The sequence below is a fragment of the Molothrus ater genome, chromosome 15, assembly GCF_012460135.2.
Source record: "Molothrus ater isolate BHLD 08-10-18 breed brown headed cowbird chromosome 15, BPBGC_Mater_1.1, whole genome shotgun sequence".
NCBI lineage: Eukaryota > Metazoa > Chordata > Aves > Passeriformes > Icteridae > Molothrus > Molothrus ater.
Genome location: NC_050492.2, coordinates 3,458,034 through 3,470,169, shown reverse-complemented (window position 1 = coordinate 3,470,169; position 12,136 = coordinate 3,458,034).

Sequence of the window (12,136 nt, the reverse complement as noted above, 5' to 3'; positions counted from 1 at the left end):
GCTCCTTGGAAGCTGTGCATTGAGTTTGTTGTAATGTCAAACAGCACATGAGGCCAGGGGCTGTGGTCACTACCTTTCTAGGAATCCTGAGCTTGTCATGTCATCAACCTTTTCCATCCCTGTGCAGTTTTTTACCTTGATTTAGTAATTTAAGTTGTCTGATTCCCTTTGCTTGGCTTTCTTTGTGTTGGCCTTCTGTGGATGTGGATTGTTCATGCAATTCCCTTTTTCCCTGTCATGTGCTAAGTGTGTTTTATTTAAAGATAGTGCTGGGCTGCTTAGAACCCCCAGGTCTGGCAGCAAAGCTGGAACACTGTGCCTGGATGCATTCCTTGTGCTCATCAGTGCCTGTCCAGTGCTCAGAGTGACCCAGAGCAGGAATGTCATCCCTGTGTTCTGGAACCTCTCTTGGCTCAGCACTGAGCAGCCACTTGTCAGTGTGCAGAACTGGCTTAAACATTCTCAACCTCCAAGGACCTGCAGAGTGGGATGGAGCTGATCCTGGGAAGTGCTGGAGACCTGATTGCTGTGCTTCAAACATCCAGCTTGTCCTGTGGTGGGATGTGCTGCTGCATTTCTGTCACAGCTTTTGGGCAAGGCAAGAGAGAATTTTTAATTCAGTTATTACCATCTTATCCCAATGCTTCCAACTGAGCTGCATCCAAAAGTATCCTCAGACTCTTCTGTTCAGTCTGCATCCATCAGATGATGTGGGAAAACCAGCAGGGCTAACTTGGGTGTGATCTTGTGTCCTTAGCAGGTGTAGCAGACTGTTCACTGTCCCATGCCTCTGAAGGTCTGGTCCCTGCTGTTTGGCAGCTGTGCCTGCAGACAGCAATGCCTGGCTCTGGTTTTTACAGTCTTGGTCATCTTCAGCAGCAAAACATCTCTGGAGCTGCTCGTGTTCCCAGTTCTGATGTGCAGGAGAAGATGAGGATCCCGAGGGGAGCTGTGCCCAGTGACAGGGGCATTTCTTGGTGCCTGAGCAGCTCTTTGTTGGGGGAGCAAGGCAGGAGCCTCTGGGGCTGTGGGAGGTGGAGAAACTGCTCCCAGTAGTGAATGTGTCACCTTGCTCTAAAGAACCAGGACAACAAACCACCTCTGAATGTGCTCAGCACTCCCATTCCAGGTGGAGGAGCCCTTGGCTAAGGCTCCAGGCATGCCAGTGCATCCAGGCAGAGTTTGGAAGTCACCTCTTGGAGAAAAGAAGCCTGGAGGTGTATCTGAGTGGCAGGAAGGCTGTCCCCATTAAATACAAGAACCTCAGAAAAGTCTTCTCATCCTTGCAGCATCAGGGAAGCCTCCCTCCCTCTCCTGTAGCTGGAATGGAGTTTCATCCCCACAGTTCCTGCTTCCATCCATTCCCTGGCTCTTTGGGTAGGCTTGGAGCAAAAGCTGCAGATCTCAGTTGTTGGCGTTTAGCAAATGTGGTTTCTTACAGGGAATGCACAGGGACAAGAGCACTGAGGGTGTCTGGAAGGTTCAAAGCAGGACAGATCCTGCTGTGCAGCTCTGGGGAGGCGTGGAGACCCAGCCCTGTGTGTGTGACTGCACTGGGAGGGATCCCTGCAGCCTGTCCTCGCTGCCCCTCCCTCCCCTGGAAGTGTGTGTGACTACATCCATGCTAACACTGTCTGTACTCTTGTATTGTGTTGCAATTTGATCACCATTAAATGATTCCCTTAAACTCTCTGGCTTGATTGCCTTTTTTTGTTTGTTTGTTTTGGTTTTGCTTTACCTGTGCCTTTTGCCTGTTTATTTTGGCTCACGTTGCTTCCTTTCCTCTTGTGGCTGCTCTGTCCCTTCTCCCCGAGGTTCCAGTCTTGCACTGTCCCTCTCTCAACTCTCTCCAGTCACCCTCATCTTGTTTTTTAAGCTTCCTGCAAAGCCTGGCTCCCTCTGACCACAGGCAGGGCTTTCTGGGTGAGCTGGAGTGGCAGAAATCCCTATGCTCTCACCAAGCCCTACACTGTCCCCTTCTTTTTTGGAAGTTATGACTTGATAGAAAGTTTGTTGGTGCTCTGATTTCGTCACGAGCTTGATCCAGTCCCTGATGCAGTGGGGTCACTTGAGAAAAGCTGGGATCAGCTCAGGAGCCAGAGCACAGGCACAGAGGGTGCTGGGGAAGCTGGAGCTGTTGGTTCCCACAGCTCATGGCTTTCTCTAACCTGGATTTGGTACCCACAGATTCTATTTTATTGTGCTGCTGCCTCTCTGTGTCCACCCCCTCCTTCCCTGGGTGAGAAGATTTCGTTTTTATTGTTGTCTAGTCAGGTGAAACCACCTCGGGGCGAGAGGGGGTTGGGTGTATTTACCATTCTCCTCCTTTCCTCAGCAAATCTGATTGTTGCTCAACTCAAAACATTTCTTTGCCTGGAAGAGCTGGTTGTTGGGGCATAGATAAAAATGGCATTTTGAATAAGAAGTGAATTGGTGTCCTGAAGCCACAAGCACCATACCCCAAACTTTTCTCTCCCTGGTGTCTGTGGTCCCTGTGCCCAGCAGAAGCTGTGTGGTCCTGCCCTTGCCCAGCTGAAGCTGTTGGAGGTGCCTGGGGAGGCTCATCCTGCCCTGCTGCTGCCTCTGGAGGAGCCATCTGAGCTGGCCAGGCTGGGAGAAAGGAACAAGCTGGCCTTGGCCACCACAGCTGGGAGCAAGTGCCAGTGTTCTAAAGGGGGGGAGCATTAATTCCTTGTTCTGATGGAGAAAGGCAGCCATGGAGTGACTGCTGCAGAGCTTTCTGGTGTGCCCAGAAAGCTGGTAGCCATGGAATGCCTTCAGCAGAACTGGTGTTTTGTGGCTAAACCCTCTGTGCTCCCCCTGAGTGCCCAAGGCAGTTGTGCTGTTTGGGAGCTTTGATCCCCCTGCCTTGTGGCTATTCTTGGGTCAGTGTTTAGCCAGTTTTTATTGAAACAACCTCCCCTACAGCTTGGGATGGGGATTATTTGTCTGCCCCCTGCCCTGGAGCTCAGTGAGTCACTGCAGTGCTGCTGTCTGGGGCTCTCTGGGAGATCTGTGCGTGGCCAGTTCAGCGTGGGGAGCAGGAATTCTGCAGGATATCAGGCAGAGAGGATGGAAAACCCCATCAGGAGTCCAACAGTTCCCCCAGCACTGCCAAGGCCACCACTAAGCCATGTCCCAAAGTGCCACATCCATAGATTTTTATTTTTAACACCTCCAGGGATGGTGACTCCACCACATCCCTGGGCAGTGTGTGCCAATGCCCAACCACCTTTCAGTGAAGATCTTTTCTCTAATATCCAACCTGAACCTCCCCTGACACAACCTGAGGCTGTTTCCTCTTGTCCTGGGAGAAGAGGCTGACCCCATATGGTTCAAACCTCCTGCCAGGAGTTGCAGGGAACAGAGGAGTAACTTGGAGTGACCAGAGCTCCAGGAAAGGATCACTGTACTCATAACTCACCCTTGGCTGTCACCTGCACAGCTGCAGGAAGGATGTCCCGACATTCCTGCTCCCCTGATTAACCCTGTGCACAACTTCTCTGATTTGTCCCCTCTTTTTTATCCCCATTGCTTGGCACTGTGTGGGATAAGAGTTCTGATTTTCAGGAAAACAAGCAGAATGGAGCAGTGGGTGAGGATGTGTGAGCAGGGTGATGTGGGACAGAGAGGTGACAGCAGTTCCTGGATGTTCTTGTGTCCAAGCAGGTGCATGTGGGGACTCACCTGCAGAGATAAAGGTGTGTGTGAGATAAAGCCCAGCTGTGGCACCTTGGGCCAGGTGAGCTTCAGCTGCACATTGATCCTATTGAGTCAGAGACGGGATTGACCCTGCTGGATTCACCACTTCCATAAAGCTCCCTGGGAGATTTCTCCTGCTGTAACCCTGAGTGCCAACACAGAGCACTCAGTGCTCCAGCCTGTGATGCTGGACACTTCATGGGAGGATGGGGTTTTGTCAAGCAGGCTTTATTTGGTTTGTTATGGGGTAATTGTTCAAATCAGAGAATCGTGTAGGCTGGAAAAGACCTCAGAGATCATCGAGTGCAAGCGCTGCAGTCTGGGCTGACACAGGACAGGTAAGCACAGACTCTGTATTTAAATGCTGAAATCTTCCCTTATGTCAAATCCTGCCTTGGGCAAGTAACTCCACTCAAAAATGCTGTGCTGGCCTCTGTAAGGCACCCACCAGGAATGCCCAAATCCTTGGCCAGAGGCTTTTTGGAAATGGGTGATGGATGACACAGCCCCCAGCCCCAGGGAAGAGCAGATGGGGCAGAACTGGGAGCACCTCCTGTGGCAGTGCCTGGAGCCAGGGCTGAGGGAAGTGTCCTGTGTGGGAATGACACGGGATGAGCCTCAGGAAAGTGTTGGTGAGGCCCTTTTGGTACAAAATGCAAAGGGCTTTGCAGTGGGATTGCTTTGAGTCCTCTCATGCATCCTGTGCCCTGGGGGTGACTTGCATCAGTCTCCATGAGCTGAATGAAAACTCCTGCTGCTCAGCCCATTCCTCTGCTTTCCTGTTGTCTTTTCCCTTTTTCTCCTGGCAAAGTTGTCTCTCTGCCAGGCCATGTCCATCCCAGCCCTGAGCTGCATTAGCAGCATTTGAGCACTGAATCCTCTTGGTTAAGCCCTTGGCTGTGTAGCCACTGTAAACCACTGAGTGTTTCTAGGTCTGGGGGGTTTTTCCCTAGCTCTGCCTTCCAGCCTGTGCCATTCCCTTTGGTTGCAGGGATTTTTTTGTGGAAAAGGACTGGAGCTGGTGCTGAGACCCAGAGTCCCCAAACCTCTCAGTGTAAATAAAGGATCTGCTGATCCTTTCCTCAAGCCCAAGCCAAGCCTGCCCCTGAAGTGAAACCACCGCATCCAGAAACTCTTTCCAAAGAGAATCCATCCCTCCTGCTTTTGGGAACTGCTGGAAGCTCCAGGACATCTTCAGGAAGCAGGAAGGATGGAGCCATGGCAAGGCCAGAGCTGCTGGGAGAGCTGGGGCTGGGATCCCACCAGGCAGGGTCCTGTGCTGGCCCTGGACCCTCCAGCTCCCTCAGACCTGAGCCAGGCAGGAGTGTTGTGTCCTGGCTGCCTGTGGCTTTCCAGGAGGAGGAGGAGGGATGCTGGGGGATGTGATTACAGGCAGGGCAGGGCAGGGCTGCTGCTCCAAGCAGGAATGTGGCACCCTGGGCACTGCTGTGCCTTCAGCAATGGGCTGTGGGAGGCTGCAAGGGACCCCTGGAGTGCTGGGGGGTCACAGGGCAGAAGTTCTGCTGCTGGGGAAACAAGGATGTGGGAATTGTAGTCGCAGACTGGTTTGAGTTGGAAAGGACCTTAAAGTTCCTGGTGGAAGGGGTGGGCCGGGCTGGGCTGGCCAGGGGAGAGGCTGCTGGACCTCCATGGTGAAGCATTTCTCATTCAGGTGTGGTTTGTAAGGACAGCTTTGGGCTTTCCAGCTGGGAGTGGAGCTGGGCACAAGGAGAATCCCCAGCCGGGAGCGGGGGGAAGGCGAGGACAAGCGGAGGGGGCTGGGGGACAGCAGCGTCTCCTCTTTCCTTCATTCGGTGTGGGTGAAAAAATCCAGCTGAAAAGAGGAAATATCCCCCCAGAAGGGCCCGAATTAGGAAATACCTGCAGGAGGGGGGTCCCCGCTCCCGCTCCGCTCCCCGCGGCCGGGCGAGGGCAGCAGAGGCCGGGAAGCGGCGGGGCCGGGCCGGGCCGGGCCGGGGCTGCCCCGTTCCCCCCGCGCTGCCAGCGGGGCACGGCACCGCCAGCACGGGGATTTAGGAACCTGCTCTCATTAGCAGCAAAAAAACTCGTTGTTATTTCTATTTTTGATTATTATCGTTGAAAGCCCGTGAAGCCCGAGTAGAGCAGATGTGCGCGACGCTCCAGCCCCCAAATCCTCTCCCAAGTGTCTCCTGCAGACACAAAGGGCTTGTCCTGCTGCTGTGTCTGCTCAGCATCCTCTGGGAAACCCACGGAGCGGGACAGGCCAGGCTGGGGGTGCCTCCAGCGCAGGGGACATGGGACATCACCTTATTGCTGTCCCCTCTGGTGGACTCAGGGCCAGGATAGGAGATGCTGGACCTGCCCTCACCCCCTGTCTGACAGGGGCACCCACAACCTGGCGGCGCCCTCCCTCCAGCGGCCATCCCTGGTGCCAGCCACCCGCTTGGAGGAGGCACCCACGGTGCCAGGCTGGGGTTCACCCCCGGGACCCTCACACCGCCACTGAGGAGCTCCGGGCACAGGGGCTGTCCCAGCCCTGGCTGTCCCGCTGCCCCACAGCCGGGCCGATCCCGGGCTGCCCCCGGCCCCAGCTGCCTCCTCCCGGCCCGGCTCGCTCCGTGCCCTGCCATCTTGCGCCTGTGAATAATTCACCGGCCCTGTCCCCGTTGTTTCCTCGCAGGTATTTATAGCCGGTGCTCACGTCTCCTTGGAGGCAGCTCGCTCCGCCGCCGTGTAAATTTAGCTCCCGTCGTCTCTCACATGTCATGCCCTCCAGCCCTTCCGTGCGGCTCCTTCCCGGCAGGGCCCGGAGCCCGCACGTTCCCCTCCATCGCTGCCCCATGGCTGGGCAGGGTGCTGGCCGTGCCGTGCCGTGCCCGGTGTGCCCGTGCCGTGCCCGGTGTGCCCTGGAGGCCGGGGCAGCTCCGCTTCCCTCCGGCAGCTGCGCGGAGCCACCGAGCCCTTCAGCTGCCGCGGCTCGGGGGATGCTTCGGGATTGATGCTTTGGGATTCCTGGGCTGCCATCTGTGCTATGTAAATCCCCCAGTCTGAGGGCTGCGTGTGGACCCGCTCCCGACCCAGAGCTGGAGCTGTTGTTATCCCGCTCCTGCTCCCGGCGCCACATTCCGAGGAGCACAAACATCACAAACATCCCCCCCTTCTCCTGCTGCCCCTGGCACCCAGCCCTGTGCTCTGCCCAGCTGGGCCGTGCCGTCAGGAGGGAGCGGGGCAGCTCTGGGGGATGGATGGGCTCGGGGGATGGAGGCTGCTTCCACCAGGCCACCTCCAGTCCCCAGAGTGCTCGGCCTGGCTGTCCGTGTCACCGTACCCCTGTCCCCGCCGAGAAATGGAGCCGGGGCTGCAGCACACGGGCCGGCTGTGCTGGGCACAGGTGGGCTCTGAGGATGGGCACCAGTGGGGACAGAGCCGCTGAGGCACTGGGACAGCCGATGGCGAGGGAACGCGGCAGGAGCAGTGCCCGTGCCCAAGCACAGGAGGGAACGCGGCAGGAGCGGTGCCCGTGCCCAAGCACAGGAGGGAACGCGGCAGGAGCGGTGCCCGTGCCCCGAGCACAGGAGGGAACGCGGCAGGAGCAGTGCCCGAGTCCCGAGCACAGGAGGGAACGCGGCAGGAGCAGTGCCCGAGTCCCGAGCACAGGAGGGAACGCGGCAGGAGCGGTGCCCGTGCCCAAACACAGGAGGGAACGCGGCAGGAGTGGTGCCCGTGCCCAAACACAGGAGGGAACGCGGCAGGAGCGGTGCCCGTGCCCAAGCACAGGAGGGAACGCGGCAGGAGTGGTGCCCGTGCCCAAACACAGGAGGAAACGCGGCAGGAGTGGTGCCCGTGCCCAAGCACAGCAGTGCCCGTGTCCCGTTCCCCTCAGGCCCGGGCCGCTCCCACAGGACCCCACCCCCGGGACCCCATCCCCATCCTGGGCCTGATGAGCCACCCGCAGACACAAACCAGGCAGGAGCGAGCGCCCTGCCCTGCTCCCCATTCCCCACCCTGCTGCTGGTGTGCAAATACCCCCTGAGCTGCCCCAGCTTCTCCCCAAATCCACCTGGGCGGTTCTGGGGGGCTGCGGCTGCCCCCGCGGGGGCCGAGATGGCAGCGAGGAGCCCCCATGCCCGCGCAGCCCCTGCTCGGTGCTCTTTAAAGGCCGCTCCGCTGGGGAGGTGGCAGCGGCTCCCTGAGGGGCCCGTCGGAGGTAATTAATGAGCATCCTGCGCTCTCCCCGCTGTGCCTCCATCCCCCCGGACCCAGGCGGGCACCGCCGGCTCCTGCCGGCGCTGGGGGCCGGGGGACCTGGCGGCACGGGGGCCTCGTTAATATTTTAGGAGCTCTTTTGTCCGCAGGGGATGGGGAGGCTCGTTCGCAATCGCCTTTCATCTCCGTGAGGCCTCCGCGCGGCTCCAGCCTCTTATCTGCCGCCTCCTCGCTGCTTCGCTACAGCTTGTTATGGGGCTTGGGTTGTTTTTTTGGTTTTTTTGGTTTTTTTTTCTGGGAAGGGTTGGAAAAAAAAAAGCCTGGCTGCTCCTGGCCGAAGGGCATCCGCCAGCCGTGCTGGCGGCAGCTGCTGGAGCATCCCCGCACGGCTCCTGCCTGCCTGCTGCCGTCCCTGCGCCGCCTGCTCCGGGCTGTGGCCCTGCCCGGGCTGGGCTGTGCCAAGGGCTGGGGCTGCCCCTGTCCCTGCTGGCCCTGGGGAGGGCTCGGAGGTCCCTGTGGTGGCAGGGAGGGGCGGTTTGTGTGTCTGTGTGTGGTGTGTGTGTGTGTGTGCACTGCATTGCCTGTGCCAGCAGTGAAACTGGAGACTCCCCCCAGAGTGCCCCCTTGGCACTGGGCTGTGCCAAGGGGTCCATGGATCCACTGAAACCCTGATCCTTGTGGGGGATGCCCAGTGGGAACATGAAAAACCAGTCCTGGTGCCTCCTGGCTGGCTGGGAAGGGGCAGAGCCAAGGTGCAGAGCTGGGCTGGTTCGAGGAGGAAGAGGGTGATAAAGGAGAAAGTATCCAGAGGGGAAAATGGGAGCTGAGCTGCTTTTCTGCTCCCCCTCTAAGCTGGGGAATGTCAGCAGAGTTGGGAGAGCAGAGGGTGCCCTGGGAAGAGGTCTGGCTCAGCCTGGAGCTTTAGCAGCCCCATGGACAATTGTCTCTAGGTGCTCCCTTGGATCTCTCCTCCATCCTCCCCTTGCTTCTCTTGCCATCTTGGGCAATCCCTCACTGTCCCCAGGTCCCAAACTCGTAGTCCTGGCTCCTCTTGTCCCTCCCAGGCAGTTTTACTCATCATGGCCCATCTCCAGTGATGGTCCCAGCTGACTGAGGCGTGGGCAGCTTGGGGTCCCTGTCTGGGGTTCTTGGGGGTCTCCAGGTGAGCCCTCATGCACACACAGGCTCTCCTGAGGACTCTGTTGCCTTTCTCTTTGATTCTGTCCCTCCACTGTGCCACAAAGGCAACAGCACTTACCTTGTCCTGGAAAAAACCCAGCCCCAAGCCTGAGCTGGGCAAAATGTGCCAGTGCCACCAGGGCTGAACCCATCTGTCTATCCCTTTGCCCAAGCAGGAACTTGGATCCCCAGAGGAAATCTGGCTGAAGGCCTCAGGAGACTTTTGCAGCTGTGTTCTGCCAAGGCTGACAGCTTCTTCCCATGGGAAGGTCCTTCCCCATCAGCCAGTGAAGCACAACAGGGTTCAAACTCCCTCACTGCACACCCCAGCTGCAGGGACACCCACACCGGGGGAATGCTGCTGTCCCTGGGGACGTGGCATCCTCCTGGCACTGGCACTGCTGCCAGGCCACCCCAGCTGGCATTCCAGGCCTGGGGACCTCGGGCAGGGCTGGCGCCTGCGCTCAGGAGGGCGGTGAGCTCACGGGTTTCATTTTCTCCAGGCTTCCTTGGCTCTGACATGTGATCCTCGCTACAGGAAGGACGCGGCGAACGCGCCGTCCCCCGGGGCTGCCTGCCTCGACCTTGTGGGAAGAGGTAAGAGCACAGCATGGCTTTTCCACCTCACTGGTGTCGCTTCCAGCAGCAATTTAATATCTTCCTGATAACCCAGGCCGAGTTTCAGGCACTGTTGAAAAAATAAAGCATCTCCTGGTAGAAGTTGATGTCCTCAGATGAAATCCCTGGTGTGGGTCTGCATGGCTGGCCCCACACTGCAGCTGTCCACTGCCAGCTCCACACTTATCCTTGTCCTCTGGCAGGGCCCTGATGCCCTCCTGGAGAGGACTGGGGACTCCCAGTGTGGGGACTGCCACCCCTGGGCTTTGTGCCCAGTGGATAGGGAACATTTACCAGCCCCATCTGGGACACAGTGGGGCTGTGGTAGCTCCATCACACCCCATAGCAAAGCTGCCATCACTGCCCCCCTTCCCTCCCAGCATCTCAGACATTCCCACATGGCCCCACCCATGGGGCAGAGGTACCAGGGCTTTCCCCAGCCAAGGGAAGGTCTGGGGTGCTCCCTTTGGGTGTGCACAGCCACCTCACTGTGCCCCAGCAGGGCTGCAGGGACTGGGGCTCCCTTTGGATGCAGCAGGGCTGGGGCTGGGCTCAGCCCAGGCGTGACCCTCAGGGCTGCTCTGGCCATGCACCTTTCTCCAGGGCCAGGTCTCTGCTCCTGGCCCTGGCCTCACTTTTCTGGTTCCACTTGGTTTCCCCAGCTCGATTTCCCAGGCTCCTTCCCGTGGGCTCAATTCCCTGTGCTCACCTCTGGGAGCTCCCCAGCACCTCCAGAACGGAGGTTCCCTGGGCCTGGCTTGCTGGACATGGATCTGCAGGCTCGGTTCTCCAGGCACACCTTGCCAGAGGCGTCTCCCAGGCTCGGGGCCTCGCTGGTGGTTCCCAGCTGCTTCCCGGGGCTCCCCATCAGCCCGGTGCCAGCAGAGGGCCTCCCTTACCAGCACAGCGCCGTCTGGAAATTATAAAACACATTATCTATTTGGCAAAACTTTGTACAAGGATCAGGAAAAGGGCTGGAATCCGTTCTCCTCCAGGAGACCGGAGACAGCGTGTCCCCCCCGGCTTCTGTTTTCAATGCCAGCACTCAGCCGCGTTAAAGCCGTGGGAGCGTTCGTCATTAAAATGGCAATTGTGGAGCCAGGCAATAAATTTAACATCATAAAAGGCGCTGGGAGGGTCTCGCTCATCTGTTGCTCTTCAAAGAAAAGTGTTAGTTGCTTCCGAGAAAAAAAAAAAAAAAATTGGGAAGACGCAGGTGAGAAGGGACGGGGTGGGCGCTGTCCCGGCTGCCGGGGCGCTGCGGGCAGCGTGGGGGACAGTCCCCGGGCACAGGGCACCCTCTGGGGTGCCCACGGGGCTGGGGGTGCTGAGCAGGGGATGCTGGGGCTGGGGCTCTTTCCGGGTGATGCGGTTTCCTCTCTGCGTGTCTCTGGGATGAGCAGGGGACAGCGGCTGTGTGGGAGCACCTCCCCTTCTGCTGCTGGGGTGCTCTGTCCCCAGGGCACGAGGGACACCCAGCAGGCAGGGCCAGGTGACACCGGCCAGGGCTCCCTGCTCTGCCCTCACCCCTGCGGCGCCGCTGGGCCCCCGGGCTGGGAGCCCCCGCCAGCCCCGCCGATAGCCATCATCATCATCATCATCATCATCATCATCATCTCCCAACGCCAGGCTCCGGCCGCCGGCGTCTGCCGCCAGAATTAGCCGTCGGATTGGAACCGTTCGCTAAATAATTCACGAGATTTCTTCCTTTTTTTTTTTTTTCCCTCTCTCTCTCTCTCTCTCCTTTTTTTTTTTTTTTTTTTTTTTTTTTTTTTCTCTCGAAAGCTGTTTTCTTTCCTTTTTATTTTTTCCCCTTTAAGGTCGGAGTATTTTCCAGGCTGGGTTTCCATCGAGGGGGTGCGGACACGTTCAGGCAATACCGCCATGTGTTTACAGCTCAGCTCCCGGCGTTATTTAGGGATTGTAAAACCACAGCAGCTCGCTCGCTCGCTCGCTCCCCCCCGCTCGCCGCAGCCAATTTTTTTCCTCCATGCGGCTCTCGTTGCAGCGGCAAAGGTCAACCCCGCTCCTTTGAAAGCAGCACCCCCCTCCCTTATCAGATTTAGGAATCCTTGGGGGAGGTTGAAGCCGAAATGCAGGCAAAGCCAGCTGGCCGCGCTCCGGCCGGGGGGGCTGCAGGCTGGGAAGGAAGGATGGAGGTGGCTCCGGGGAGGAGGAGGAGGAGGAGGAGGAGGGCGGTGGGATGAGCCCCCGCGCCCGGGCGGGGCAGCACGGACAGCAGGAGCGCTGGAGAATGGGGGCGCCGATAATCCAGCTGATTAGCGGCCGCGCCGGGCTCGGGCTGGGCGAATTTGATGTGACGGGAAAATCGCACCGGGATGAAGGCAGCGCGGCTCGGGGGGGCTGGGGAGCCCCTCGGAGCAGGGATGGGGTCACAGCCCTGCAGAGAAGGGCTGGGGGCTCGGGGATGGGATGGGGTCATGGGAGA